The sequence below is a fragment of the Schistocerca cancellata genome, chromosome 4, assembly GCF_023864275.1.
Source record: "Schistocerca cancellata isolate TAMUIC-IGC-003103 chromosome 4, iqSchCanc2.1, whole genome shotgun sequence".
NCBI lineage: Eukaryota > Metazoa > Arthropoda > Insecta > Orthoptera > Acrididae > Schistocerca > Schistocerca cancellata.
This window is the reverse complement of record NC_064629.1, coordinates 571,642,684-571,655,870: the sequence shown is the minus strand read 5'-3', so window position 1 is coordinate 571,655,870 and position 13,187 is coordinate 571,642,684. Positions and strand designations below refer to the sequence as shown.

Sequence of the window (13,187 nt, the reverse complement as noted above, 5' to 3'; positions counted from 1 at the left end):
TAAGTGTTGAACAATTTGGTTTCTTCTAATGTAATAACTGTGGACAGTATTGTTCTCTTCAAACTGTATTGAATCATTTATTATGGGTTTCATTAACGTTTGCCTGCATTTTGAAGATTTGGTTACAGGGTCTAATTCCTTGAGGAGGCGCTTACAAAATGGCTATCTTCCTAAGAGAAGAGTTACCCCACAAAATTATGACATTATTGAGTAAGAGTAAAAATGCAAAACTGTTAAGTATGAGAAACTCTCTCACCATTTAGACTCTTCGTTGACTACCTTATATACGCAAGATAGATGAACTTTAAACATAAATCCTGTACCATATTAAAATGTATGCAGAGTAGAGAACCGGATTAAAAAGGAAACAAGTCGCTAATTCTAAAGTTGGTTTGTAACGTGAGTTCTTCACCAAGTATGGTTTTACTGAAAAGTAATATGTTCTCGCCATGCTATGCCACGAATTCTAAGTCTACAAGCCCATTACTGACGGAGCTAAAAATGTACCTATAACCTGAGCTACAGCTCTAATTAGAATTTTTTACTCGTACTATGTTTTACCAGACATGAAATCTGGATTACCTGACAGAAGAAAATATCGTAGTTTTCTATAAGCGTGGATCTTTATTAGCATTTCCAATTAATTATTTAACATTTAACTGTCTTAGAAACCACAGATTATAAGGGACAAGGAAAAGTCGCTGAGCGGAGTTAAATGACTCGCTTTCAAAATCATCTAGAAATAATTGGATCGTGTCAGAATGGGACATAGTGTGCTCTACAATGCCGAGCTTTGTAAGGCTGACATGATATGGTTAACGTTAATAAATGGTAGACCGTTTGATTAAGCTTTCGTCCCGGTTTACTGTATAAGACAGTTATTTGGGCAATCAGGCGCAGATAAATACATTTTTTTTTTAAAAACAATTGGAATTTCGGAACGCTAATCTAACAGTTCTGTTTAAGACTTTGCCGGCCGGTGTGGCCGTGCGGTTAAAGGCGCTTCAGTCTGGAACCGCGTGACCGCTACGGTCGCAGGTTCGAATCCTGCCTCGGGCATGGATGTGTGTGATGTCCTTAGGTTAGTTAGGTTTAATTAGTTCTAAGTTCTAGGCGACTGATGACCTCAGAAGTTAAGTCGCATAGTGCTCAGAGCCATTTGAACCATTTTTTTAAGACTTTCTTGACATGGAAAATATTCCTGAGGCGCTCAGATTATGAGCCAAACACTATCAAAAACCTATTTTTTGAAGAGGTGGTTCATTATGAAGTATCAGAGATGCTACTGCATACGTCACACTGAAAACAAATTTTCCTTTTATCTTGGCATAATCCAATTATGTAAAAATCGCTTGCCTAACTGTTAGCCGGCCGGTGAGGCCGAGCAGTTCTAGGCGCTTCAGTCTGGAACCGCGCGACCACTATGGTCGCAGGTTCGAATCCTGCCTCGGGCATGGATGTGTGTGATGTCCTTAGGTTAGTTAGGTGTAAGAAGTTCTAAGTTCTAGGGGACTGATGACCTCAGATATTCAGTCCCATAGTGCTCAGAGTCATTTGAACCATCTGAACCTAACTGTTAGATGTAGTTCATTCTTTCTGACGCTAACGAAGAAGAAAGTGTGGTTGGAGTTTAGCCTCCTGTTGACGTAGTAGTCTAGAGAGAGGAAGAGAGGGAGAGATAGAGAGAGAGAGAGAGAGAGAGAGAGAGAGAGAGGGTGCAGGGAGAGTGTGTGAGAGAGAGAGACAGAGGGGGGAGCGGAGGGAGAGTGAGAGAAAACTGGCTCATTTGAAGAAGGACAGAGCAGAGAATCGTCGCGGCATTCACCTAAATTACGAGAGGAGTTCACTAAGTAACGTAACACTTTTTTCTGAAAGTAGGTTGCTTTTATTCAGGATTCCAATAAACCATATTACTCTCCACTCTTTTGCCTACAAAACCCTGGTTTCCAACATAATCTCCGTTTAACGCGACGGCCTTACGCCACCTTACTGGGAGGGCCTGAATGCCCGCACTGGTCGCCGTCGGAGCCAACGTCTTGCTACACCAATAACCTCCCCAGCATCCACGCAATGCTTACCGCGGAGTGCATCCTTCATTGGGCCAAACAGGTGGAAGTTGGGAGGTACGAGATCCGTGCTTTAGGGTGGATGAGGAAGAACAGTCCAGTGGAGTTTCGTGAGCCCCTCTCGGGAGCGCAGACTTGCGTGAAGCCTTGCCTTGGCGTGGCGAGGGAGAAGCTCGTTTGTATCCGTCGAGCACCTGAATGACAGTGTCCGCACGTTCCAACAATGCAGGAGTCACAGCTGCTTACTGCCAGCCGCACGCGGGAGATCGGACAGGTTTGCGAGACCTTGCTGCGATGTTGATAGACGCCTCGGGCAACGACTCACCTTGCTTTTGTACAATGTCAGGTGTCCGAAGACATTCTGCAAATGCCTGTGAATGTTTGAGATGCTCTGGTTTTCCGCGAAAAGAAATTCAATGACAGCTCTCTGCTTGGAATACACTTTTGTTATAGACGCTATTTTTAATGCTACAGAGCCGGCCGGGGTGGCCGAACGGTTAAAGGCGCTACAGTCTGGAACCGCACGACCGCTACGGTCGCAGGTTCGAATCCTGCCTCGGGCATGGATGTGTGTGATGTCCTTAGGTTAGTTAGGTTTAAGTAGTTCTAAGTTCTAGGGGACTTATGACCACAGCAGTTGAGTCCCATAGTGCTCAGAGCCATTTGAACCATTTAATGCTACAGATAGCGCCGCCACCTCTAGGAACTTCATGAAACTGTAGGGGCTGAAGCGGGAATATTTCATGATGTACCATAATAAAGTCCGCATTTTTTTCAACCGAAACTGACCCAGAAAAAAAATGTGTTGCGTTACGTATGAACGCTCGTCGCAGTTTGAGAAATGGTGCATACCCTATTTAAGCATGGCCAGAGAGGGGACTTTCTGGCGACAACGGACCGAAGTGTGTTGACCACAGCGCCATTTTAGTGCAAAGAGGCATACTGCTCTGTATCATCGTTTTTCATCTTAAGGCTTCACCTCAGCAATTTTGACTCGTGTCATGCGCGTACTATTTGCAGTTCTAAAGATCCAATCTACGGGCGCAATGCGAAGTTGTTCCGTTATCATTTTATATCCACCACATTTGATCTTTGCGGTGACTCCACCGACATTCCACTAGTGCTGCGAAATCCATTATCTGAGCGTGGCGAATAATTTCTCTAACAGAACAGCGGTGCGTTTATTATTTTAATACGTACATCACAATTTTTTCTTACAGTTTCTCAAAAGTGTAATAACTGTTCGAATATTTTAAAATAGCTCAGAATGGAAATTAAGAAGTGTCCTCAATTTTAATGTATTTTTGTGCATAGGCATTATTGCTATTTGCGTGTCAACATACGCAGATGGCGCCGCTATTTCCGCATGTGAAATGTTCTCATTATTCAGGTGATTTTTGAGTCACTCTCCACCTGTTCATCTGTTCGAAAGAACAACATGCTGTTTACAGGGTTTTAGCACATTTTGTGGACAGTTTTGCATTACCGAAAAGAGGGACAGAAACGGACTTCAAAGCTGTAAGGCAGACGTGAAATAGGAAGAAAGTCGTTACTATCGCCAAACGTTGAACAGTTTTTTAACACGATTCTTAGGAGCGGGCGAGTGTGAACATAATCATTGTCAGCCATTTGACAACCACTACGGGATGAAGGTCTCTTTTAGATTTTTTAATGCATTACGGACTTCAACGATGCGCGCTCTCATGTTTTTTCAGGTCATCTACACATCATCCATCAAGTATAAGTCCCGGCCTTTTATTATCTCTTGGAACCCAACAAAGAACTTCCTTGATCCATCCACCATCCGTTCACCTTCCTATATGTCCCGCGACCGCTATGGTCACAGGTTCGAATCCTGCCTCGGGCATGGATGTGTGTGATATCCTTATGTTAGTTAGGTTTGAGTAGTTCTCAGTTCTAGGGGACTGATGACCTCAGAAGTTAAGTCCCACAGTGCTCAGAGCCATTTGAACCTATGTGTCCCGCAAACTACCATTTCATTTTCATTACAGTGACAATTACGCCTTCCACTGCAGGCTGCTCCCTAATCCATTTGTTTGACTTTTTGCATCTCATCTTTTATTCCCAATGTGCATTTGTCCATTGTTTTCGTGCCCATTTTCCATGTCTCACTGCCGTAAGTCAAACTTGGTTATACAGGATGTAAGGAAAAGGTATGATCAGAGGAATAAAATATGTTATATCGACATGGGCCTGGAGACTCCTTAGTCCCATGCTGGAACTCATTTTGTACTTGTTTTCACAATCCCATTAATCATGGGAAACACACAGAAACAGAACGAACGAGCATTACATGAAACGTTTTCTTTCATAACATTTTCAAAATACCCTCTTGGTTACGCCTGGTTAGCAAATGTAGTAAGTATATTTCTTAGGTTCACTGCCAGTATTTGCTGTTCCAATTCAGCCAAGGTAATGTTGACGAATGGCCTCACTTCATTGCTTGTATTGACATACAGCTAACTACAGTGTTCTACTAGCATTAAGCACGTAGCATCAGCTGTTTAGATTTCAACACTCACTTGGTTTCCGGTACGGTGCAATGAAAGTGTACTCAGATGCGGACTTGGCAGCTGCTCGTTTGCTGTAAGAATTATCGGATGGTAATGGCGTAGGTGCTCTACATTTGTATCGGGAGAGATTTCCAGAACACCGGTGCCCCGACAAGAGAACGTTTGAAGCGATTGATCGTCGTCTTAGGAAGCATGGTACGTTTAAGCCTGCTACTCGCGATTGAGGAAGGCGTAGAAGGACGAGCGCACCTCATCTGGGTGAGGAACTTCGTAAAGTTGACGACAGTCCTAGTGTCAGAGTAAGACAGCGGAAACAAGCAGTGTCGAACATGACTGTCTGGAGGCTGATAGGTGAGAAACTGCTGTACACGTAGCACGTACAGCATGTGCAGGCACTATGAGCAGCTGATTTTTCGGCACGGGTACACTTCTGTGAATGTTTCATTCAGCAATGTGTCAACCCTCACTTTAGTTCAAATGTATTGTTCACGGATGATGCTTCGTTTCACAGTACATGATTAATGCGTGGAAGAGTTGTCGAAGCTGAGCTCTAATGTGGAAATAAAGCGTTTCCAGACTCATGTCTGATTGTGAATTTTCCGTCGCAGACAGGCTGTAAGTTTAGTCTGGAAACGCTACGTTATCGAAAGAATTCCAGGCAATTATTACTTTTCTGTTTATTTATTCTGCTGTCCGTCCAGTCGCTGGCTTCCGTTACCCTAAACACAGAACTATTAAGTTCCTCAATTCGTTGCCAAATTTGGTGTGCACTAAAGACAAACAATATAGTAACATCAGCGAAAGCTAGGTACTATAGATGTGTTTCATCAACACGTGAGCCGGCCGCTGTGGCGGAGTGGTTCTAGGCGCTTCCATCGGGAACCGCGCGACCACTACGGTCACAGTTTCGAATCCTGCCTCGGACATGGATGTGTGTGATGTCCTTAGGTTAGTTAGGTTTAAGTAGTTCTAGAGGACTGATGACCTCAGATGTTAAGTCCCGTAGTGCTCAGAGCCATTTGAACCATTTAAACACGTATATTCTAGCGGTAGTGGAATCTACTTACCTAACGCCTCTTTTGATTTTCCGCTATCTCGGTGGAGTCAAATGGAAGCTGTTGCATTGATAAATGTCTGTTACACTAACGTCTTTTTTTAAGGATTATTAGAGCTTATTTTGTTGAAATAGAATCCAAAGTTTTCTCAAAATATACTATTCCCCATCCTGTGGTTTATAAAAAGAATGTTCAAATGTGTGCGAGTTCCTAAGGGACGAAACTGCTTTGGTCATCGGTCCCTAGACTTACACACTAGTTAAACTAACTTATGCTAAGAACAACACACACACACACACCCATGCCCGAGGGAGGGCTCGAACCTCCGGTTTCAATGCTGCAGACTCCAGCGCTAATTCCTCGAAATTTTCCATAAACAGATTGGGAGTAAAATGTGGGAAAAGGCACTTAATTGGAGGTCCACCTGTCTGTTTATAGAAGTGCACAGGAGTCTTTCGTTTTATTTGTGCCTTGAAAATGACATGGTGTACACCTAACGCAATATCGGCGGTTGTCGAAGACGTCACCCGGCTAAATTCCCATAAATTGTTCGCACATTTTGTACGCCGAATGAACTCAAGCTTCACTCTTCAGGGACTTTTTCTGAAAAAAGCTTCTGTGCTGCGTTACAAAGAGCGACCGCACTGTAGTGTCCGCTCTTGAGAAATCGTGGTTTTGAGATACGGAGCATCCTGTGAATAATTCCGGTCCCATTCTTTCGCGATACCTCAAGTTTTATCCTCTTAAAAGCCCCCTTGAGGCTGTTGGTTCAGCTCTGACCAAGACGTGAAAGAAACACTACAAGCGTAGACTGCACCTCAGTCGAAAGTGTACAGAAAGCAGCGCAACGCTGGAAGGTGCATCGAGAAGCAAGGGTAATGTATAGAAATATAGTGCATAGTTAATTCTCCTGTTGATATTATAGGTAATAAAAATTGAGTGATAATTCCTACGGATTCAGCCTCCAGATATAGCGTGCAAAGTACAATACCGAAGGCGATCAGTGAAGATTTACACAGCCTGCTATAGTGTTTGAAATTTCGAGCTTCGAAATAAAAATTCTCGCAATGTTTAATAGTTTCTTTATTCCTAGACTTTTTAATGAGGCAGAATGCGTCCGTAATCAAGTTCCTGTAGGAAACCTGTGAAGAAGTGAAGACACATATTTGTGTTTCACGTTGTTGCTCACATTTTATGGTTAAAATGGCTCTGAGCCCTATGAGACTTAACATCTGAGGTCATCAGTCCCCTAGAACTTAGAACTACTTAAACCTAACTAACCTAAGGACATCACTCACATCCATGCCCGAGGCAGGTTTCGAACCTGCGACCGTAACAGTCGCGCGGTTCTGGACTGAAGCGCCTAGAACCGCTCGGCCACCGCGGCCGGATCATATTTTATCTTAAGCTTCATTTCACATTCCACAACATCGAAGTTTATAATACTTACACAGACGACAGATAAGTTATGTTACGTCTTAAAAAGCCATGATGAACCCGACTCCGTTACTTGCATGAGACTTAAATATATCATTGTTGAAACCACTACAATTGTTTCGCCCTTAGGCTACCTTTCAGTATAGGTTATCGTTTTGTAGATTACTTTGTTCCTCGCTAACCGTTACTGTAACAACGAAACAACGAAAAAAAATGCAACCAGCTGCTCTTGGTTGTCTGTTTCTTTTTCTGTTGTATTCAATAAGTAGTCTCCGGCTTGTACCTAGCTCCACGCGGCTGAATGCATTTTGATTTGATATACATATAATGCTAACCTGAGGCGGCACGCAGAACAGAGCGTACCCATTGTTTTTACCAAGCGGTGAAATAAAACATCTGTGCTTACTTCTTGGTCTTATTGAATGTAAAACTGTAGATCGTGATGTTACGGTATCATGGACACATTGGCGTGCAATAAGGAGCAATGTTTTTTTCATTGTTATTTCGTAAATTTATTATTACACGTAGGAAAATACTGTGTGTTTTACTTAAATTGGAAATATAATACACAAATTTTACAGTAAAAAATGACTATATTCGTCGCGAATGTCGTTCAGATTTTTTGAAGTGGTGGTTCTCGATACCTAAATAATCAGTTCGAATCGTCAAACGATATTTTCGGTGATTTGTGGGAAGATATTTCTCTTTACATGTATTGAGTACCAAGGTGTGCGCTCAGTGTCCTCGCTATATTTTTAAACCATTCTGCAATCCCTTATGGTGAGAGAGGATAACGTTATGTCGATGTTATTCCGCAGATTGGCTGGAGCTATTAAGGTCGATGGCTCATTTGGTTTCTTTCGCAAAGTGTATACTTTGTTCTAACACAGCATTTGACTCTTTGATTCTTCCCTCGTGTTCCACTTCGAATTGATCCGTTATCATATAAACAGGACAATGCACAGCAAAACTAAAAATCACAGCTACTCATACAATACATTTGGACATGTGTCCTTCGTCGCCAGTAGATCGAAGGAAGCAATAACAAACCTCCGCTACTTAAGATCTTTGCTCAGGAGGGTAATCGAGATTCTCACATTGCCCTAGCCGTCACGGTTTCCTTTATTTAAAGCATGGGACATTTCGCCGTTAGCTTCTAAGGAGAAACGAGAAATACATATTACTCTGTGACAGTTATGATTCAATGCTGACACATACCGGATGACTTCCTATACCATGAGGCCGAAAATGACACCGTTATGCCGCTTCAGAATATTGGTAGAAAGAGGCCTCTTCCCAGGTCGCCTCCATACTCGCCGACAATGGTCATCCGTGCTAGTCTAAAACTCAATACGAAATTATTGATCAGCAGTCCATGCTCCTCATTCACGGCACAATTCGAAACGCAGATGTTTTTGTAGTGGTGTTTTCGGTAGCCTGCGCTGGGATGGTAATTTTCTAGTCTGGCTGCTGCCAGTCTCCGACCAACGGTCAGGATGAGACAGAATGTTGCAAAAAGTGCATTACTTGTTCTCGGATGAGAGGCATGGATGTGAAGAGGTTACAATGTACTTAGTGCACAATATGGCGATCCTTTTCTGTGGTGGTCAGACGTGGTCCACAGCAACTTTGACGAAACCCAAAGAACTTGCTTCCCGGGTCGAAACTACGAATATCCATTAGCACCCTACCTACTTATCCCATCGAGATCGCGCAGATTTAAAAAAAATGCAAATAACAGTTCCCACATGCAGTTATTCTTCAGACGTCCCATTCGTGATTGTAACTAGAAGAAATGGCACAGTAAAAAGTGTCGTCTTGCATGCACTCAACAATTATTCTTAGAGTATGGATAATTTAGACTTACTTAGAAGCTGTTACGTAATATAGTCTAGTTAATACTTCCGGAAGAGTGACTACAAGAAGATTGTCAATGACAACAAGCAACGTCAAAACTCCTTGTCCATTATTATTTAGTGCACTGATTTACAAAACTCCCTGTCCATTATTATTTAGTGCACTGATTTAGAACTCCACTACTTTAAAACGTCTCAGACAGCATAGCCATAAATAATTACAGAATGAGATTTTCACTCTGCAGCGAAGTGTGCGCTGATATGAAACTTTCTGGCAGATTAAAACTGTGTGCCGGACCGAGATTCGAACGCGGGACCTTTGCCTTTCGCGGGCAAGTGCTCTACCAACTGAGCTTCCCAAGCACGACTCATGCCCCGTCCTCACAGCTTTAGTTCTGCCAGTACCTCGTCTCCTACCTTCCAAACTTTACAGAAGCTCTCCTGCGAACCTGGTAGAGCACTTGCCCGCGAAAGGCAAAGGTCCTGAGTTCGAATCTCGGTCCAGCACACAGTTTTAATCTGCCAGGAAGTTCCATAAATAATTAGTGCATCCATTTAGAACGGATAGGAGAAATATACAACAAAAAAAATATGCCAGCAAGTATGTTACAACAGGCTGTCTAAGGCCGCAAGTGAAATAATAACAGTGTTTTGTGATAGTTGATAACATTGACCTACCTTCTGGTTCTGTGTCCATCCACACATCCTCTACCTGTTAAAGCCTATCTGCGGGTACCTGTTCAGCAGTCGTACTGCGCTCGAACTTGTGTTGCATAGTTACTCCCTGCATTAACTCGACACAACTCAGGAAGGGGGTCGTACACCAGCAAATAAATAACACACTTCTTTGATAAAAACCAACTTTATTTTTGCGGCCCTATACTCTCTGATTAGTTTGGCGTACAGTAGTAACAAGACAAACGCAAAGGTACAATTGCCACGCAATGGAATTCCCAGAACCTATACGGTAGCTGCTAATTCCAGTTGACAAGAACAACTTTTAAATTTAACTCATTAGTGACTCGGATCTGAGACCACAATAATACTGCTGCCACGGGGGACTTTTGAATTGAAACACCAGGGTAGTTCTGAATCTGCTTGGTAATGAAACCCACCAATATTCTCCAGGACGATAAAGGTAGACACACCCAGTCCTGACCAAAATTATCATCAGCGACTGTTCGACACAACACTGAATAAGTTCACCACCGTCATCGTTGTACCTACTATTAACAAGGTGAGACATGACATAACGACGCAAGATAAAATACGCTCATTTAAGCTACCAACATCTATGGCTGTAGGTATTGTCACAGTCAAAAATATAAATTCAAACAAACAATTAAAGTCGCTTACTACATAGACTGTTCATAGTCTGACTTTTCCAACATAATATGAACGATCAAAAAGCTTACCGCACCACTGAGGTGTAACTGTCATCAGCTATAAGTCAACATATGTCGCATTCTGCCCTGAGCAAGGGCCTGCAATCCCTATTTATCATTTTTAGCCGATTGTGACGTCAGACACAACACCTTCCCTAATATCATAATTTCCCCTGATACACACAGTTTTGATGGTATTATGCTACACACGAGTTCCTACAGTACCAGCCCTCTAGCAATACTGACTGAAATAACTTACGATCATATTACATCCTCAAAAAAGTATTTTTCTGGATGGACTACTTTTGCATCTTCCACCCTTTATGGCTTGAGAGATGGGTATCTGTCCCTATAAACTGCATCTCAATTGAGATTTTCCGATAGTACCCCTGCTCGAAGACTCCACGTCCCTCCTAATCCTTTGTTCCACCTCACCCATGGGTGACTTGCTTTTTTAGCAGGAGCTCGCCGGCCCTCAGCGTTACTATTGTCAGAAGTGGCCATCACACAATTCGGCGAATTCTGAGACACGTGCTCAATTAAAATTCAAACATCTACCGATCTAAGGGTCGTATTTAAATGGGGTTTTCACCAATAAACATTAAATTAAGCAGAGTACGTACTAAGAATATGTTCTACTATCATTTCTGCGCTTACTCTTCTGACTCGATTATGTAACTTAATCATTAGGAAAAGAGTATGGTCAGTTATACAGCAGATCACTCCCACGTCTCAAACTCTGCAACTGTCAAATCAAAGTCTCAAATACATCCACTCCCTGTTAGCGTTAGTCGCCCAGTATAATGTGAGTGCCTCTGTGGTATTTGGGGTGAGTAGAAGGAAGGTTTGAGTTGGACGGCTGAATTGGTGCAGAACTATCCATAAAACACTGGCCCTTAGGGTCGAGAGCCGTTGTTCTACACAGTTACAAATTATCGCCCTTAATGAGAAAGAAGGAAAGACTATTAATATTTAATATTCTGTCGACAACATGGTTAAGCATGAAAATAGCCAAATGGAAGATGATTTAGAATAACTTTAAAACGGTTTCTGTATAAAAAGGAAGATGATTTGGCATGCTAAATGACCACCCAGATTTATATTTCTTTTCAAATATGTTGTCAACTCAAATGTAGGTTTAAATTCTATATACTTTTCTAGGCATGGTCCTACTCTAAGTGCTACTTCCTCGCCTCCGCCGGCCGGAGTGGCCGAGTGGTTCTAGGCGCTACAGTCTGGAACCGCACGACCGCTACGGTCGCAGGTTCGAATCCTGCCTCGGGCATGGATGTGTGTGATGTCCTTAGGTTAGTTAGGTTTAAGTAGTTCTAAGTTCTAGCGGACTGATGACCTCAGAAGTTAAGTCCCATACTGCTCAGAGCCATTTGAACCATTTGAGCCCTCGCCTCCCTCCAATCTCTCAACTGACTTACCCAGCCATTTACAGGGGTATCTATAGTTTAACACAGATTCCAAACCGTACTGCACCTTAGCATTTTTCATATTCACTAATAAAAGACTTGCAAAAAAGTGAACAATGCGTGAGGGGACGATAAAACTATATGAAACTTCTTGGATTGAGAAGGTATCGTATATAATGCTCTCTGAGTGATTACAAAATTTAATGAAATTAGCAAATAACTGTTGTGATCGGAGGAAATGGGGCCAAATTGTGAGCAGAAAGCCGGGCTTACAGTGAGGGTGAGTTCACACGCGGAGGAGAGCTGGCCGCACACCAGTCTTCTCATCCACGGTGTCTCAGAAGCCAGCAACGGCAGACCACGGATGTGCTATGTATCACGGACGACAAACGTTTTAAACGTGCTTCCATGCTTGCCATAAAGTTGGCAAAGAGTTTTCGTGGTGGAGCGTTCCATTGTTCCATTAGCACGCTTGACAACTGCTGTATGGTCGTCGGTGCCTGTGGACGGACTGCACTACGCCTCTTCAACGCTTCCCAAATGTTTTCGATGAGATTTAAGTCGGGGGAACGGGTAAACCAATCCATGAGCCGAATATCTTCTCTTTCCAAGAGTTCCTCCACTTGCACTGTTCACTGCGATCGCGCATTGCTATCCATAATAAAAAGTAGGGCCGAATGTACCCACGAAAAGACGCACATGGAGGAGTACAGTGTTACAATTAAGTTGATTGGTGAGTGTACCATGTTCAAAGATTTGGAGTTCGGTACGCCAGCGCAACATCGTGCCTCCCCACACCATTAACACCTGGATCACCGAAACGATTATGTTTGACAGTGTTTCTTGTGTTCCCATCTCTCGTCATATGAAGATACGTCCAAAATCACTACTCAAATTGAATCTGCTCTCGTCCCAGGAGAGCACGTGACCTCACTCCTCGTTAGTCTAGTCCCTATGCTGTTGGCACCATTGCAATGTGCATGTGTCCACGGAACACAAGTTTGTGGTCGTCTGACAGAAGGACCACTCCCATGCGGTAGCCGTGCCACTGTGGAACGGGAAATTGTGTGCCCAACCGTCCCTTGAAATTTGGTTGCAATTGCAGCCGCTGCTTGGCTTGGGTCCCTTCTTGCCTGATTCACGACGTAGCTGTGATCCGTTGCTGCAGTTCACTATGGTCGACCACGTCCTCTCCTTCGGCCAACAGTGCCTATCTTTAAAAACGCTCCCCATGCAAGTGAAACAATTCGGTGAGCAATACCAATCTCCTGGTCTACATTCGTCACACTTTATCATTTTTCCTGTTTCCCGTTGATTCTTCCCCTGTGAGATCATGCTACAACGGAAAACACCATCATAGTGTACAGTATCTCCTCGCTGACTGACACACAGTGTCTTTGTCCATTCCTTCAACAGCATCGTGTTCTGGGGCC

General features: G+C 43.1%; 1 protein-coding gene across 1 annotated transcript in view; it reads left to right on the top strand.

Moving 5' to 3' along the window:
• Nucleotides 1-6,408: 6,408 nt before the first annotated feature.
• Nucleotides 6,409-13,187, top strand: part of LOC126184535 (uncharacterized) — a 41,477-nt gene continuing 34,698 nt past the window's right edge. The window contains exon 1 of the mRNA XM_049926942.1: nt 6,409-6,530. The gene's annotated coding sequence lies outside the window, so the exon portion shown is untranslated. The remainder of the gene's footprint in view (nt 6,531-13,187) is intronic.